The following is a 19,011-nucleotide window of genomic DNA, read 5'->3' on the forward strand; positions in this document are numbered from 1 at the left end:
ACTGAAAAGAAATGAAGAAAGTCTCTGAGAAATATCTGACTCCATTAGGAAATGCAACATAAGAATTATGGGCATTCCAAAAGGAGAAGAGAAGGGAAATGGAGCAGAAAGCGTGTTCAAAGAAATAACAGCAGAGAACTTTCCAAACCTAGGGAATGAGATGGAAATCCAAGTGGAAGAGGATATCAGATCTCCTAAATATGTCAATGTAAAAAGACCTACTGCAAGGCATACAGTAGTGAAACTGGCATAAGTGAATGACAAAGAAAGAATACTAAGGACAGCAAGGCAGAAGAAGAAAACCTATAAAGGAACCCCTATCAGGCTTTCAGCAGATTTCTCTGCAGAAACCTTACAGGCTAGGAGACACTGGAGTGACATATCCAAATCTTTGAAGGACAAAAACTTTCAGCCAACAATACACTATCCAGTGAAAATATCCTTCAGAAATGACGGAGAAATAAAAACTTTCCCAGACAAACATAAGATAAGGGAGTTTGTAGCCATGAGACCCTCCCTACAAGAAATCCTCAAGAAGGCCCTCATACCTGAAGAAAAAAAAACGGGGGGGAGAGACGAGTTACAAAGCATGGACTAAGGAGATAAATAGGTAGACAGAATCAGAGCAGGACAGCAAATACTCAAGTATAGCATTAAAGACAAAGGGAAGGAAAACACCAAAAACAAAGATAATCCTGTCATTTTAACCACAAACTCATAACACAAGATGGAATAAGATGTGAGAAAAACAACTTAGGAGGGGAAGAGGAAAGGCACTGAATCAGTTTAGTCTAAGGAAATTAGAGGCTATCAGAAAATGGACTAGTTTATCCATGAGATTTTGAATACAAACCTCATGGTAAGCACTAAACAAAAAAGTAGAACAGAGACACAAATAATAAATAAGGAGAAAACAAAGAAACACAACATAAAAATCTACATAACTCAACTGGTAGACCAAAATACACAAGATGAGAAACAAAGGAAATGCAGGAGAACCGGGAAACAAGTGATAAAATGGCAGCATTAAGCCCTCATATATCGATGATCACCCTAAACGTAAATGGATTGAATTCTCCAATAAAAAGACAGAGTGGCAAGATGGATGGAAGAACAAGACACAACAATACGCTGCCTACAGGAAACACATCTCAGCTCCAATGACAAACAAAGGCTCAAGTGAAGGGATGGAAGATGATACTCCAACCTAATGGCAAACAAAAGAAAGCAGGTGTTGCAATACTTATATCTGACAAAGCAGACTTCAAGATAAGACAAGTAAAGAGAGACAAAGAAGGGCAGTGTATAATGATCAAAGAGACATTCCATCAAGAAGACATAACACTTGTAGATGTGTACGCACCCAACACAGGAGCACCAAAGTATATAAAGCAACCATTAACAAACCTAAAAGAAGACATTAATCATAACACAATAATAGTAGGGGACCTCAACATTCCACTCACATCAATGGATAGATCATACAGACAGAAAATCAACAAGGAAACAGTGGAATTAAATGAAAAGCTAGACCAGTTGGACTTAATACACAAACATAGAACACTCCATCCAAAACAGCAGAATACACATTCTTCTCAAGTGCACACAGAACATTCTCAGGGACAGTGTATGTTGGGAAAAAAGGTAAACATGGATAAATTTAAGAAGAATGAAATAATAACAAGCATCTTTTCCAATTACAATGCTATGAAGATAGAAATTAATTAGAAGAAAAAAGATGAGAAAGGGACAAAGATGTGGAGACTAAACAACATGCTACTGAATCACCAATGGATCACTGAAGAAATTAAAGGAGAAATCAAAAAATATCTGCAGACAAATGAAAATGAAAACATATGGGATGCAGCATAAGCCATATAAAGAGGGAAATTCATCACAATACAGGCTTACCTTAACAAACAAGAAAAATCCCAAATAAGCAATCTCAAACTACACCAAACTGAATTAGAAAAAGAGCAAAGCCCAAAGTCAGCAGAAGGAAAGAAATAATAATAATCACAGCAGAAATAAATGCTACTGAAACAAAAAAGGCAGGAGAAACCATCAATGAAACAAAGAGCTGATTCTTTGACAAAATAAACAAAACTGACAAACCCCTAGCCAGACCTAAAAAGAAAAAAAAAGTGAAAGCTCAGATAAATAAAATTAGAAATGAAAGAGGAGAAATAACAACGGATACCACAGAAATACAACAGCTTATAAGAGAATACTAGGAAAAGCTATATGCCAACAAAATGGATAATCCAGAAGAAATGGATACATTCTTAGACACTTATAACCTCCTAAAGCTGAATCAAGAAGAACCAGAGAATCTGAATAGACCAATCACAAGTAAAGAGATTGAAACAGTAATCAAAAGTATCCCAAAGAATAAAGGCCCAGGACCAGATGGCTTCCCTGGGGAATTCTACCAAACTTTCAGAGAAGATCTAATACCTATCCTTCTCAAGCTACTCCAAAAAATTAGGGAAGATGAAATGCTTCGGAAACACATTCTACAAGGCCTACATCACTCTGATACCAAAGCCTGACAAGGACAACACAAAAAAGGAAAACTACAGGCCAATATCACTGATGAACATAGATGCAAAAATCCTCAACCAAATACTGGCAACCCGAATACAGCAAACATCAAAAAGATCATACATCATGATCAAGTGAGATTTATACCAGGGACACAGGGATGGTTCAACATTCGCAAATCAATCAATGTGATACATCACATTAACAAAAAGAGGAATAAAAACCACATGATCATCTCAGTAGATGCTTTAGAAAGCATTTAACAAGATCCAACATCCATTTATGATAAAAACTCAACAAAATGGGGACAGAAGGAAAGTACCTCAACATAATAGAGGTCATATAAGACAAATCCACAGCCAACATCATACTCAGTGGGGAAAAACTGAACACCATCTCTCTGAGAACAGGAAGAAGACAAGGATGCCCACTATCACTACTCTTATTCAACATAGTACTGGAGGTCTTGGTCAGAGCAATTAGGCAAGAGAAAGGAATAAAAGGAATCCAAATATGGAGTAAAGAAGTGAAACTCTCACTGTTTGCAGACGACATGATCTTATATCCAGAAAACCCTAAAGAATCAATTGGAAAACTGTTAGAAATAATTAACAACTACAGTAAAGTTGCAGGGTACAAAATCAACTTACAAAAATCACTTTTATTTCTATACTCTAATAATGAACTTACAGAAAGAGAACTCAAGAATACAATTCCATTTACAATACCAACAAAAAGGATAAAGTACCTAGGAATAAATTTAACTAAGGAGGTGAAGGACTTATAAATGAAAACTATAAGACATTATGGAAAGAAATAGATGATGACATTAAAGAGATGGAAAGATTCCATGCACATGGATTGGAAGAACAAACATAGTTAAAATGTCCATACTACCCAAAGCAATCTACAGAATTCAATGCAATCCCAATCAGAATCCCAATGAGATTCTTCACGGAAATAGAACAAAGAATCCTAAAATTCATATGGGGCAACCAAAGACTCAAAATTGCTAAAGCGATCCCGAGAAGAAAGAACAAAGCTGGAGGCATCACAATCCCTGACTTCAAAATGTACTACAAAGTCCTAATGATCAAAACAGCATGGTACTGGTAGAAAAACAGACACACAGACCAATGGAACAGAACCGAAAGCCCAGAAATAAAACTGCACATATACAGACAGCTAATCTTTAACAAAGGTGCCAAGAACATGCAATAGAGAAAAGCTTGTCTCTTCAACAAATGGACAGCCACAAGTGAAAGAATGAAAGTAGACCATTATCTCATGCCATACAAAAAAATAAACTGAAAACGGATCAAAGACTTGAAGCTAAGTCCTGAAACCAAAACACTCCTGGAAGATAATATGGGTAGTACACTCTTACTTAAACATCGAACTTAAAAGGATCTTTTCAAATACCATGTCTTCTCAGACAAGGGAAACAAAAGAAAAAATACACAAGTGGGACTTCATCAGACTAAAGAGCTTCTGCAAGGCAAAAGGAACTAGGATCAAAACAAAGAGACAACTCATCATTTGGGAGAAAATATTTGCAAATCATATATCGGTAAGGGGTTAAGCTCCATATATAAAAGGAACTCACACAACTGGACAACAAAAAAACATACAGCCAGATCAAAAAACGGGCAGAGGATAAGAACGGACATTTTTCCAAAGAAGATACACAGATGGCCAATAAACATATGAAAAGATGTTCAACATCTTTGATCATCAGGGAAATGTAAATTAAAACTACACTTAAGATACCATCTTACACCTGTTAAAATGACTATAATCACTAAGACTAAAAATAACAAATATTGGAGAGGGTGTGGAGAAAAGGGAACCCTCATACACTGCTGGTGGGAATGCAACTGGTGCAGCCACTACGGAAAACAGTATGGAGATTCCTCAAAAAACTAAAAATACAAATACCATATGACCCAGCTATCCCACTACTTGGTATCTACCCAAACAACTTCAAATCAACAATCCAAAGTGACATATGTACCCCATACATATGACATATGTTCACTGCAGCACTATTCACAATAGTGAAGACATGGAAACAATCCAAGTGCCCATCGACTGATGACTAGATAAAGAAGATGTGGTATATATATACAATGGACTACTACTCAGCCATAAAAAAGACAAAATCATCCCATTTGCAACAACCTGGATGGACGTGGAGGGAATTATGCTAAGTGATAAGCCAGACTGAGAAAAACAAACACCATATGATTTCACTCTTATGTGCAATATAAACAAACATATGGACAAAGAAAACAGTTCAGTGGTTACCAGGGGAAGGCAGGTGGGGGGTGGGCACAGGGGGTGAAGGGGAGCACTTATGTGGTGACAGACAAGAAATAATGTACAACTGAAATTTCACAATAATGTAAACTATTACGAACTCGAATTTTTAAAAAATTGAGGGGAATAAGGAATTAAGAATGGGCTCAAAGCATTGTCTCATTTGGGAGGAGGCGGCTATGAAATGATTAAATCTTAGTCAAAAAAAGACTTAAGACATACGTGTTCAAGGTAAGAAGCAAAAAAAAACAAAAAACAAAAAACAAAAAACAAAAAACAAAAAACAGGGGCCGGCCCCGTGGCCAAGTGGTTAAGTTCGCACGCTCCGCTGCTGGCGGCCCAGTGTTTCGTCAGTTTGAATCCTGGGCGCGGACATGGCACCACTCATTGAGCCACGCTGAGGCGGTGTCCCATATGCCACAACTAGAAGGACCCACAACTAAGAATATACAACTATGTACCCAGGGGCTTTAGGGAGAAAAAGGAAAAAAAAATAAAATCTTAAAAAAAACCCCAAAAAACCTCAAGAAACCAACTAATAAGGTGGGAATGAATTAAAGGTAAAAGCAGAAATTATTGGGAAAACAAAGAAGCAAATGTGATTAATAAACCCAAAAGTTGGTTTTCTAAGCTTAAGTTTCTTCCCACCATGAACGGGGGAAGCAAAGAACTCAAAAAGTGGGAATGAGAAAGGACACCAATGCATACAAAGATTTGTTTTTAAATCACAGGAGAAAATATCTATACAATTTAACCTTTTCATATCTAAAGAAGAGCTGCAAACAAGTGGCTCAGGGACTATTTTATTGGGCCTGTACAATGTTTTTTAAAAGTTGAGTCAACATTAAAAAGCTTGAGCTTCCACCTAACAGTCCAGACTTCTGGCTTGACAACAGGCACACTGCCCTTCAGTGCCCTTCCAGCCTCCTCCACCAAGGGCAGGGCATTTCCTTTTGGCAGAGAAAGTTCTCTCTATCTAAAGTGTGAAAGTGAGAGGCAGGCCAGGAGGACCAGAGGAATTCTCCTACAGCTGTCACTTCACTCATTTTCATCACCTCCCCTGTGAGCACAAGCTTGTAACGTTTTATCTCAATGATGTGGATAATTTCCTAGGCAAACATCAATTTGTAAAACTCACTCAAGAAGCAGACAACACAAACCAGACGAATTAAATGTAATATAAATTGAAAAAGTAGTAAAAGATCTAGTCTTAGTTTCTCCTCACTGCAAAAGTGAATCAAAGGCCTCAACGCTTTATGGTGAGTTCTATCAAACCTTTTATGGAATAGAAAATTTAAATTATTCCTGAAAATTGAAAAAACATGAAAAATTTCTCAGTTCATTCTGCAAGACTAACATAACTTTCATACAAAACAGACAAGAACTCAAAGATGAAAACTCAAGAACACTTCAGAATACAGATATAAAAATCCTAAATAAAATACCAGCTAATTAAATCTAATAGTGGATTGAAGGATAATACCATCATCTAGTAGGGTTTAACCCCAGGAATGCAAGACTGCCTCAAAATTAGGAAACCTAACCTCTTAATTTATACAGAAATACATAAAAGAAGAAAAATGATACAATCCAATTCAATATCTATTCCAGTTTTTTACAAAAATAATAACATTAATAAGCTAGAAAAAAAGGGGAAACTTCTTTAATTTGCTAAAAAGTATCAAAAATCTTTCTGGCAAGCGTCAGCCTTAACGTGAAACATCCAAAGCATTCCTGTGAAGCCAGGAACCGAACAAGGATGCTGCCAGCGACACTCTCACTCATGACGCTCTGAAGGATTCCAGCTGAAGCCAAAAGAAAAGAAAGTGCAGATGCTACAGAGGATAAGACATGGTCTCCTAGAAAATTCAAGGCAATCAACTCAAAAACTATTAGGAAGTTAAGAAAGGAATCTGGTGAGATGACTGGACACAAGATTTCCTAGATAGACCAGCAATAACTCTTTGGAAAGTTTATTCTGCCATGTAAGATGTCATTCATAATACCCCAAAATTATAAAATACCTAGGTGTGAACTTGGTAAGAAATGTACAAATTATAAAACCACAATACAGGATACAAAAAATGACCTAAAAAAACAGATAATCTTACACCATATTCTTGCATGGGAAGATTCAATATTGGTGCCAATTCTCCCCTTACATTATATATGTCTGCAGTTTTTAGGAAAAATATTTTTCTTTTACGAGTAGCTATTACTATTGCAAGTTTAAAAAACAGTTTTAAATGAGCTAAATATTGGAAAAGGCAGTCATTTATTTAGCTTAGTACAGAGTTGTTTGACAAATAACATCAACAGAAACCTCCTCTTTGACCCTCTCCTCACATCCTCTGGGATTAATTTATTTTTTGGAACGTTTGGGTACCTGCAGGCTTATATACGTGTCAAACAACAAAGAAAGGATAAATTTTAATAAGCAAACAAGAATAACTGATTTCAAAGCTGTCAACTGTCTCCCCACATCCATACTTACTTGTGAATACTCAATTATTTTACAGGTGTTCAACATTTTGAAACCTTTGAATTATTATATAATTTCTAGAATGTACTTCGTTAGAAGTGACTGATATCCATTCCAAAGATTCTAGAACGACTGGTATCCTCTGGATGCTACTAAAATTGCTCAATTTTCCTAATTTGTAGTAATGGTATTGTGGTTTCTTGATAGGAAAGTGAAAATATAAGAATGCATTTGAATGCAATTGAAGAATTTGGCTGCTTTAGTGAAGAAAATGGTTTTCTTTTGTAAAAAAAAGATAGAACATGTCCATCCCCTTCCTTTTTCCTTTTTCTTATTGTGGTAAAAATACACATAACATAAAATTTACCACCTTTAGCATTTTTTTTTTAAAGATTTTATTTTTTTCCTTTTTCTCCCCAAAGCCCCCTGGTGCATAGTTGTATATTCTTTGTTGTGGGTCCTTCTAGTTGTGGCATGTGGGATGCTGCCCCAGTGTAGTTTGATGAGCAGTGCCATGTCCGCGCCCAGGAATCGAACCAACGAAACACTGGGCTGCTTGCAGTGGAGCGCGCGAACTTAACCACTGGGCCACGGGGCCAGCCCCCCACCTTTACCATTTTTAAGTGCACAGTTCAGTGGTATTAAATACATTCACATTGTTGTGTAGCCATCACCACCATCTATTTATCTTGTAAAACTGAAACTCTAGACCTATTAAACAATAAATCCCATTCCCCGCTCCCCCAGACCCTGGCAACCATCACTATACTTTCTGTCTCTATGAATGTGCCAATTCCAGGTAGCTCACGTAAGTGGAATTCTGCAGCCTTTGTCCCTTTGTGTCTGGCTTTCACTGATAGTAACGTTCCCAAGGTGCTTCCACGTGTTTAAGTCTTCCATTTCAGTTCTTGACCCATTTTGAGTTAATTTTGGTGCATGGTGTTACGCAAGGGTCCAACTTTATTCTTCTGCACGTGGACATGCAGTTTTCCCAGCACCGTTTGTTGAAAAGACTGTCCTTTCCCCATCGAATGGCCTTAGCACCCTTGTCAAAACCCATCTGATCATACATGCAAGGCTTTATTTCTGGGTTCTCTATTCTAGTCCATTGGTCTATATCTTTTTTTTCCTTTTTACTGAGGATGATTAGCCCTGAGCCAACATCTGTGCCAATCCCCCTCTACTTTATATGTGAGTCACTGCCATGGCATAGCTGACAAGTGGTGTTGGTCCTTGCCTGGGATCTAAACCTGCAAACTCGGGCCGCCAGAAGGGAACACGCCAAACTTAATTACTAGGCCGTGGGGCCAGCCCCTATATGTCTGTCTTTACACCAGTACCACACTGTTTTAATTACTGTAGCTTTGTAGTAAATTTTGCAAAAAGAACGTGTGAGTGCTCTAGTTTTGTTCTTCTTTTTTAAGACTGTTCTTACTCTTTGCAAGACTGTTCTTACTGGGTCCCTTAAGATTTCATATGAATTTTAGGATGGGTTTTTCCATTTCTGCCAAAAGCATCACTGGGATTTTGCCAGGGACTGCACTGAATCTGTAGATGGCTTTGGGTAATACTGACATTTTAACAATACTAAGTCTTCTAATCCATGAACGTGGGATGTCTTTCCATTTATTTATGTCTTCTTTAATTTCTTTCAGCAGTATTTTGTAGTTTTCATCGTACAAGTCTTCCACCTCCTTGAATAAACTAATTCCTAAGTATTTTACTCTTTTTGATGCTATTGTAAATGGAATTGTTTTCATAATTTCCTTTTCAGATAGTTCACTATTATGTATAGAAACGCAATTGATTTGTGTTGACTTTGTATCCTGCTACTCTGCTGAATTCATTTATTAGTTCTAACAGCTTTTTTTTTTTTTTTTTAAAGATTTTATTATTTCCTTTTTCTCCCTAACACCCCCCGGTACATAGTTGTATATTCTTCGTTGTGGATTCCTCTAGTTGTGGCATGTGGGACGCTGTCCCAACGTGGCCTGACGAGCAGTGCCATGTCCGCGCCCAGGATTCGAACCAACGAAACACTGGGCTGCCTGCAGCGGAGCGCGCGAACTTAACCACTCGGCCACGGGGCCAGCCCCTCTAACAGCTTTTTTGCAGAGTCTTTAGGATTTCCTATATATAAGATCATTTTCTAGTACTATGTTGAACAGTGGTGAAAGCAGGCATCCATGCCTTGTTCCTGGATCTTAGAGGAAAAGCTTTCAGTCTTTCACCATTGAGTATGATTGCTGTGGGTTTTTCACCTATGACTTTTATTAAATGAAGGTAGTTTTTTTCTATTCCTATTTTGTTGAGTGTTTCTATCATGAAAGGTGTTGGATTTTTTCAAATGCTCTTTCTACATCAATTGAGATGATCATGTGATTTCTCTCATTTTGTTCATGTGGCACATTACACTGATCAATTTTCACATGTTGAATTGCCTTTGCATTCCAGGAATAAATCCTACCCATAGTGTATAATCCTATTAATATGCTGCTGAATACCGTTTGTTGAGGATTTTGTATCAATGTTCATATGGACTATTGATCAGCAGTTTTCTTTTCTTATAGTATCTTTGCCTAACTTTGGTATCAGTTATGCTGGCCTCAGAGAATCAGTTGGGAAGTGTTCTCCCATCTTAAATTTTTGGAAAAGTTTGAGAAGGAGTGGTATTGGTTCTTCTTTAACTGTTTGGTAGAATTCACCAGTGAAGCCATCGGGTCCAAGGCTTTTCTTTGTTGGGGGATTTTTTTGGAGGAAGATTAGCCCTGAGCTAACATCTGCCTCCAATCCTCCTCTTTTTGCTGATGAAGATTGGCCCTGAGCTAACATCCATGCCCGTATTCCTCTATTTCATTTGTGGGACGCCTGCCACAGCATGGCTTGATAAGTGGTGCATAGGTCCACACGCAGGATCCAAACTGGTGAACGCTGGGCCGCCAAAGCAGAATGTGCGAACTTAACTGCTACGCCACCGGGCTGGCCCCTGTTGGGAGATTTTTGATTACTAATTCAATCTCCTTACTAGTTATAGGACTATTCAGATTTTCTATTTCTTTGTGATTTAGTCTTGGTAGGTTTTGTGTTTCTAGGAATTTGTCCATTTCATCTAGGTTACCCAATTTGCTGGCATACAATTACTCACAGTAGTCTCTTTTTGTTTTATTTCTGTAGAATCAATAGTAATGTCCCCACTTCATGTGAGATTTTAGTAATCGAGTCTTTTCTCTTTTTTTTGTTAATCCTTATAGCTAAAGGTTTGTCAATTTTGTTGATCTTCTCGAAGAACCAACTTGTGGTTTCATTGATTTTCCCTATTATTTTTCTATTCTCTATTTTGTTTATCTTTGCTCTCATCTTTACTACTTCCTTCCTTCTTCTAGCTTTGAGTATAGTTTATCTTTTTTCCCCTAGTTACTTAAGTGGCAAAGTTAGGTTGTTGATTTGAGACCGTTCTTGTTTTTTTTTTTTTGGAAGATTAGCCCTGAGCTAACATCTGCTGCCAATCCTCCTCTTTTTGCTGAGGAAGACTGGCCCTGAGCTCACATCTGTGCCCATGTTCCTCTATTTTTTTTTTTTTAAAGATTGGCACCTGGGCTAACAACTGCTGCCAATCTTCTTTTTATTTTTTAAAAGATTGGCACCTGAGCTAACAACTGTTGCCAATCTCTTTTTTTTTTTTTTCTGCTTTATCTCCCCAACTCCCCTCCTCCCCGCCCCCTGTACATAGTTGTATATCTTAGTTGCAGGTCCTTTCAGTTGTGGCTCATGAGACGCCGCCTCAAGGTGGCCTAACGAGCAGTGCCATGTCCGCGCCCAGCATCCGAACCCTGGGCCGCTGCAGCAGACTGCGCGAACTTAACCACTCAGCCATGGAGCCGGCCCCTCCTCTACTTTATATGTGGGACGCCTACTACAGCATGGTTTGCCAAGCGGTGCCAAGTCCGCACCTGGGATCTGAAACAGCAAACCCTGGGCCGCCAAAGCAGAACGTGTGCACTTCATTGCTGCGCCACCAGGGTGGCCCCTCTTGTTTTTTAATGTAAGTATTTAGAGATATAAGAACATGTACTTTTATTTATTTATTTATTTTTTATTAAGATTTTTTATTTTTTCCTTTTTCTCCCCAAAGCCCCCCGGTACATAGCTGTATATTCTTTGTTGTGGGTCCTTCTAGTTGTGGCATGTGGGACGCTGCCTCAGCATAGTTGGATGAGCAGTGCCATGTCCGCGCCCAGGATTCGATCCAACGAAACACTGGGCCGCCTGCAGCAGAGCGCGCAAACTTAACCACTCAGCCACGGGGCCAGCCCCAAGAACATGTACTTTTAAAGAAACAAATTCAATTTTAGTTTCATTTTTTAAGACTGTATTTTCTTCCTAGAGAAAACACATCTATTGTTATTTTTACACACACTCCATTTTCATCAGAATAGCAGTGATAATACTGTGTATTATATTCCCAAATTAATGTTCAACTTTAGGAAAAGATACACCAAGAATTACAGGCATACCTTGGAGATACTGCTGGTTCAATTCCAGACCACTGCAATAAAATGAGTATTAAAACAAAGAAAGTCACACTAATTTTTTGTTTTCTCAGTGCATATAAAAGTTATGTTTACACTATAATGTAGTCTATTAAGTGTGCAATAGCATTGTATCTAAAAGACCAATGTACATACCTTAATTAAAAAATACTTTATTGCTAAAAAATGCCAACCATCATCTGAATCTTCAATGAGTTATAATCTTTTTGCTGGTGGAGGATCTTGCCTCAATGCTGATGGCTGCTGACTGATCAGGGTGGTAGGTGCTGAAGGCTGGGGTAGCAATTTCTTAAGATAAGACAACAATGAAGTTTGCTGCATCGATGGACTCTTCCTATCACAAACTATTTCTCTGTAGGATGCAATGCTGTTTGACAGCATTTTACCCACAGTAGAACTTCTTTCAAAATTAGAGTCAATCCTCCCAGACCCTGCCGTTGCTTTATCAACTAAGTTTATGTAACATTCTAAATCCTTTGTTGTCATTTCAACAGTCTTCACCAAAAGTAGATTCCATCTCAAGAAACCATTTTCTTTGCTCATCCATAAGAAACAATTCCTCATCCATTAAAGTTTTATTATGAGATTGCAGCAATTCAATTCTATCTTCAGGTTCCACTTCTAACACTAGTTCTCTTGCTATTTCTATCACATCTGCAGTTACTTCCCCCACTGAAGTCTTCAACTCTTCAAAGTCATCCATGAGGAGTGGAATCAACTTCTTTCAAACTCCTGTTAACATTGATATTTTGACCTCTTCCCATGAATCATAAACATTCTTAATTTAGAATGGTGAATCCCTTTCCAGAAAGTTTTCAATTTACTTTGCCCAGATTCATCAAAGGACTCACCAACTATGGCAGCTGTAGTCTTATGAAACATATTTCATAAATAACAAGAATTGAAAGTCCAAGTGACTCCTTGACCCATGGGCTATAGAATGGATAGCGGTGTTAGCAGGCAAGAAAACTACACTAATCTCGTACATCTGTATCAGAGATCTTGGGTGACCAGGTGCATTGTCAATGAGCTATAATATTTTAAAAGCAATCTTTTTCTGAGCAGTAGGTCTCAACAGTGGGCTTAAATTATTCAGTAAGCCATGCTGTACACAAATGTGCTGTCACATTTTGTTATTCCATTTACAGAGCACAGGCAGAGTAGATTTAGCATAATTCTTAACGACCCTTGGATTTTTGGAATGATAAATGAACACTGGCTTCAACCTAAAGTCACCAGTTGCATTAGCCCCTAACAGGAGAGTCAGCCTGTCCTCTGAAACTTTGAAGCCAGGCAATGAATTCCCCTCTCTAGCTATGAAAGTTCTAAACAGCATCTTCTTCTAATACAAGGCTGTTTCGCCTACACTGAAAATCTGCTGTTTAGTGTAGCCACCTTGATTAATTGTCTTAGCTGGATCTCTAGATAACTTACTGCAGCTTCTACACCAGCACCTGCTGCTTCATCTTGTGCTTTTATGTTATAGAGATGGCTTCTCTCCTTAAATCTCACGAATCAACCTCTGCTAGCTTCAGACTTCTCTTTGGCAGCTTTCTCACCATTCTCAGCCTTCACAGAATCAAAGAGTGTCAGGGCCTTGCTTTGGATTAGGGTTTGGCTTAAGAGAATGTTGTGGCTGGTCTGATCTATCCAGACCGCTAAAACTTTCTCCGTATCAGCAAAAGACCGTTTTGCTTTCTCGTCATTTGTGTATTCACTGGAGTCACAGTTTCAATTTCCTTTGAGAACTTTTCCTTTGCAGTCACAACTTGGCTAACTGTTTTTGGCACAAGAGGCCTAGCTTTTGGCCTATCTCAGCTTTCAACATGCCTTCCTCGCTAAGCTTAATCATTTCTAGTTTTTAATTTAAAGTGAGATGTATGACTCTTCCTTTCACTTGAACACTTAGAGGCCATTGTAGGGTTATTAACTGGCCTAATTTCAATATTGTTATGTCTCAGAGAATACGGAGGCCCAAAGAGAGGGACAGAGATGGGCGAACGGCTGGTCAGTGGAGCAGTCAGAACACACACAACATTTAATGATTAAGTTCACCATCTTGTATGGGCGTGGTTTGTGGCGCCCCAAAACAATTATAAGACTAACAGCAAAGATCACTGATCACAGATTACCATAACAAATAATAATGAAAAAGTCTGAAATATTGTGAGAATTATCAAAACATGATACAGAGACACGAAGTGAGCAAATGCTGTTGGAAAAATGGCATTGATATGCTTGCTCAGTGCAGGGTTGCCACGAACTTTCATTTTGTAATAAGTGCAAGATCTGCAAAGCACAATAAAATGGGGTATGCCTGTACTATTCCCAAAGGATTTCTAAGTCTCAGTCTTTTCCCTTTTTCTAAGAGTTGTCCTATGGCATTTATGTTTAGTCATAGCTCAATTGGAGAAATGAAGACTGAATTTCTGAAACTAGCATTGTATTATGTTAGTCACACTTATAATGTGAATTAAAGACCCCATACGGTCCTCAGGAGGGCACGACGTGGATAGCCCTGATCCAAATCCCAGCAGGCCTCCCGGCTAAGGGGTGGGGAGGTAGGGGAGGCAATACATCCTCCCATGTCTCTTCTCACGCATAAAAGAGGGCAATACCATTATTTCATGGAACTATTGTGAGTGGCAATGAGGTTATGGCTACAAATTTCTTAGCACAGTGCTTGGCACAGTGTTCAATAAATGTTCATTTACCTTCTCTTCACCTAAATTATCATTTTAGTTATGCCATTTCTCTGAAGTCATCAGAGAATCTATAACTTGTGACAAGAAGGTCACAAGTTATTCGTATCATCAAAAGCTTACACTGACAAAACATGATGGGAAAGTCAGGGATAAATTAGGATTCCCACCTCTAGTTAACAGCATCAATTCCTGCAGAAGGAAATACCAAATGCAGGCAGAGAGGAAGTGGAAGTCCTCTGCAAATAAGCTTCCAGACTGCAGGGTTCTCCGTGACAGGACATCATCAGGGATGGCTAGCCTCCCCATGCAACATGAGGACTGGCAGTGCTTACACACCCACAGGCCTTTGTTCACACTTACGATCACAGATGAGTATCTCCCCACAATGGTTCTCGGCAAACCCCGTCACTAGCACGTAGCATCAAACACAAAGTACAACGAGCTCCACTGTCAGGGACAGATTTATCCCTCACATGAAATCTTAGAGATGTAGGGGGCCTCACAGGTGACCTAGTGTAACCACATCTAAAACTCTTCTGTCAATTCATTTCTGCACATCTCCTGTAACAGGGAACTCAATTTCCACAGTCCATTCTGCTCAGCCCATTCTCCTCCTGAGCAGCTCTTTTGCGAATTCTTCCTGATAGCACACAGAGCTGAAACACCTCCCCACTCCTCCTACCTGGGGTTCAGACTTCACTCACTAGGGCTGGATGGGACAAGGTGAATGTCTCTCTCACTAGATTTCTTCACAGCACTAAGGACAGCGGCTACCCCAAGTTCCTTAAGCTCCACTGCCATTTCCTGGTGGGGTCTGGCTTGGTCAGAGCTGCCCTGAGGACAGTGTGGCTGTCACCATCCAGACTCTAGGACTCTGTCCAGGACCTTCCATATGACAGTCTTCCAAGTGACAGTGTGTTTACCTCAGCCTGTCACAATATTTTTAGGATCTGATCCTGCTCTTACCAGGACCCACATTCTCTCTCTGAATGAGTATTACTGCTACAAATACAACAGGCCAGAAGGGCCCTGAGGCAGAGCCACTGACATCATTCTCTGGGCAACAGCAAACACTGCTGAGAGTGCTGTCTGGATATCCTGTTTGCTGCTGTCCTTACAGGTGGCTTACTGTCCACATGTACTCAGAAGGTCTCTGGGGGCACAGCTGTGGCTTGTTGGATTCTAGAGTGTCCATATAAATGGTGCCTCCCTCCTCTCCTAGTCCAGTAACCCTGTTGAAGACAAACTGAGTATAAGCAACGACCCTTAGTGAAGACAGACTCATATTCAGTCCACTGAGGGGACACTCACTTTCAGTCTACTGTGGGGACTCCTCTCCAGTCTACTCGGGTGAGGAATCATCTTCAGTCCACTGTGGGGAATCCTCTCCAGTCTACTTGGGTGAGGATCGTCTTCAGGCCACTAGGGGGACTCCTCTCCGGTCTACTCGGGTGAGGAATCGTCTTCAGTCCACTGTGGGGAATCCTCTCAGGTCTACTGGGGCGAGGAATCGTCTTCAGTGCACCGTGGGGACTCCTCTCCAGTCTACTCAGGTGAGGAATCATCTTCAGTTCACGGTGGGAAATCCTCTCAGGTCTACTGCGGTGAGGAATCGTCTTCAGTCCACCGTGGGGACTCCTCTCCAGTCTACTCGGGTGAGGAATCGTCTTCAGTCCACTGTGGGGAATCCTCTCCGGTCTACTCGGGTGAGGAATCGTCTTCAGTCCACTGTGGGGAATCCTCTCAGGTCTACTGCGGTGAGGAATCGTCTTCAGTCCACTAGGGGGACTCCTCTCCGGTCTACTGGGGTGAGGAATCGTCTTCAGTCCACTAGGGGGACTCCTCTCCAGTCTACTAGGGGGTGGGGGGAGCTGATTTTCAGTCCACTGGTTGGGGGAGGGCTTATCTTTAGTCCACTGGGCAGGGGGGACTTACCTTCAGTCTACTGAGGGGACTCATTTTCAGCCCACTGGAGGGACTTTCTTCAGCCCACTTGGGAGGGAGGGTTCTGTGACCTAATGCAATACAACTTTCCCAGGAGCCAAAGTTGGCAGGACAGAGAGACTTAGCAAGTAGCATTGCCTCATGGGTTCAGGACCCTTCCATGTGCCTCCCACCAAGTAGCCTCAGGACCCCAGCCCTCTGCAGTGGCCTTTCCCTGAGCTCAGGAGTAAGAGTGCTCCTGTGCTCCTCCCAGCCACGTGGCCAGGCTAGCTCCTGCTTTTCACACCTCTCTCCTCCTGAGAAAGCTTTGCATATCCCTTGTTCTTTTAAAGAATGACTCAGTTTTCTTCTACCACGCAGGTGAGTCCCAAAGACAAGAGTTAAGCCAGACAGACAGGTCAGGTCTTTCATTTTTTTCCTAAGGTCCTTCCTTTACAGAATACTGATGTCTCAATATCCCAGGAAATCAGAGATCGCTCTGCTTCTCCCTTTACTTTTGTACTTTCAATAAACCACCACACTTAACTGCTATGGGATTTCCTCTACAGGTAACTTATTAACCAGCTCACCACAGTCCAAATCAGAACACAAGGAACTATTTATTGTAGTTCTGATTTGTAATAATGACAGACAAAAAAAACTTATTTAGAATTATAAAATACAAAGGCTCAAATAAAACTAAAACATCATTTAATCTGACTCTGTCATTCAACAAGTGGGAGAATGAGGTCCAGGGAGGGGAAAGGGTTGAACAAGGCTTACAAGTTTGGGGCAGAGCCTAGAACTGACTGCCCTTCAGGGTCCTCCACAGGACCTGAGCCAAGAACACCCCAAGAGATGGGGAATAGCTTCAAGGGAGTGGCAACCTCAACATACCCCTCAGTCCTGTGCTCTCACAGCACAGGCTGGGAGTCCCCTACTTGCACCTCCGCCTCCCCTGGGCACCTCTGCTGAAGCTGCAAGCTTTCTGGAGAAGGTGCTGCAGCTAGTCCCCATTGCCCCATGCACCCTTTCCCCTCTTGGCTCCTCTTTCCTCTACTACCTGAAGAGCAGACTCCTGAAAATGGGCGGGTGCACATGCAGGTAGCAGAGGAGAGGGCAGCTTTCTGCTGCCTTGTGTTGGAGTGACTTGGCTTCTGGCTGCCTGGATGCTCGAAGCCTCATGAGGTTGAGCCAATCAGAGGTCCAGATCAAGGATGCAGAGGTCCATATCAAGACAGCTGGAGGCCATGACCTGCTCTGCCCCACTGTCCCACTATTCTTTAGGCAGGAAAAGCCATGGGCAGGGGTTATAGCTACTTGACCCTGCTCCAGCATTTGCCAAACTAAAATCTATCAAGTAACTTGGGAAACAGCCCTGCTCCCACAGTGGCCTAAGCTGAGGGGTCAACGGTCAACAACACGCCACCGCTGGAGAATACATCTCTGGTTATAAAAACAGACACACATAAATTAAGGACATGTTCACTCCGAAGAAAATATAAAACAATAGTTGCTCTACACACCCAACTTGGGACCGCAGGACAGTAGGCAGCATGTTATGGGTGCAGAGTGGCTCCTGAGGCCCCCACCTCATCCTGACGTGCTGTGCATACAGAGTTGGTGGAAAAGGCCAAGTGCATGGAGTGCGCAGATTTGTGTGAGTTGTGGGACCACCTGTCCCAAGATAAGCTTAACAGTGCTGAATTCTGTAACATTACAAAGTTGGAACTTATTCTACTGTAGCTGACAAACGTTAAGGGCAGTATCAGGCAGAGCAATATCGTACAAGAAATTCTCCCAAGTTCTGAGTAAGAGACCACTTGTAGTTATGGTCCCCGTGGCTGCAGAGAGAGAACTGCCATACTAAACACGGCATGAGACTTGAAAGATCAGTGACACAGGGTCATGGGAAGTAGCAAACACACACCAGCCCCTTCCTTCATCACAATCTCTCACTGTGCTCAGACAATAATGCTGAGACCAAGGGGTCACAGCCAGTGACCAAGCAGCACCAACAATCCCAGGCAGACAGTGGACCAGCACACGCCTCAAATCAGAACCAAGGTTTGCTTTCCTAGAGTCTCAAAAATATAACACAGAGCTCTGCACTGTTCCCTTGTCATTCCTCACACCCTGTTACTTTGAAAAGGGGCCGTTCTGAATGCCCACCCTGCCTGACCCCCCCCAGGGGTATTAGAATGGCAGGCAAACTGGGATGCCATCTGGAAGCCCTGTTCCATGTCATCCTAAAAGGCTCCAGCTGACCAGCTGCACCTGCCCTTCAGGCCCTATCTCCAACAGCAGCACCCTGCCTTCTCTGTCCTCCACCCCTGTAAACCACCTGCCAAACACCGCTGCGTGTGTTCATGTCTGCATTCCCTTTCTAGACAGTCAGGGACGGAGAGAGAACAGGCTCTGAAAGTCACACTCCTCTGTGCGTCCCTAGGCTCTAAACAGCAGAATGTTCAGTAAATGGTTCCTGAAA

The 19,011-nt window shown here is 41.1% G+C and overlaps 1 protein-coding gene across 2 annotated transcripts in view; it reads right to left on the bottom strand.

Annotated features, from left to right (window-relative positions):
* Positions 1 to 19,011, bottom strand: part of FAM193A (family with sequence similarity 193 member A) — a 178,284-nt gene that overhangs the window by 55,448 nt on the left and 103,825 nt on the right. The gene's annotated exons all lie outside the window — the stretch shown is intronic.

Source organism: Equus caballus, chromosome 3 (genome assembly GCF_041296265.1).
Source record: "Equus caballus isolate H_3958 breed thoroughbred chromosome 3, TB-T2T, whole genome shotgun sequence".
Taxonomy (NCBI): Eukaryota; Metazoa; Chordata; class Mammalia; order Perissodactyla; family Equidae; genus Equus; species Equus caballus.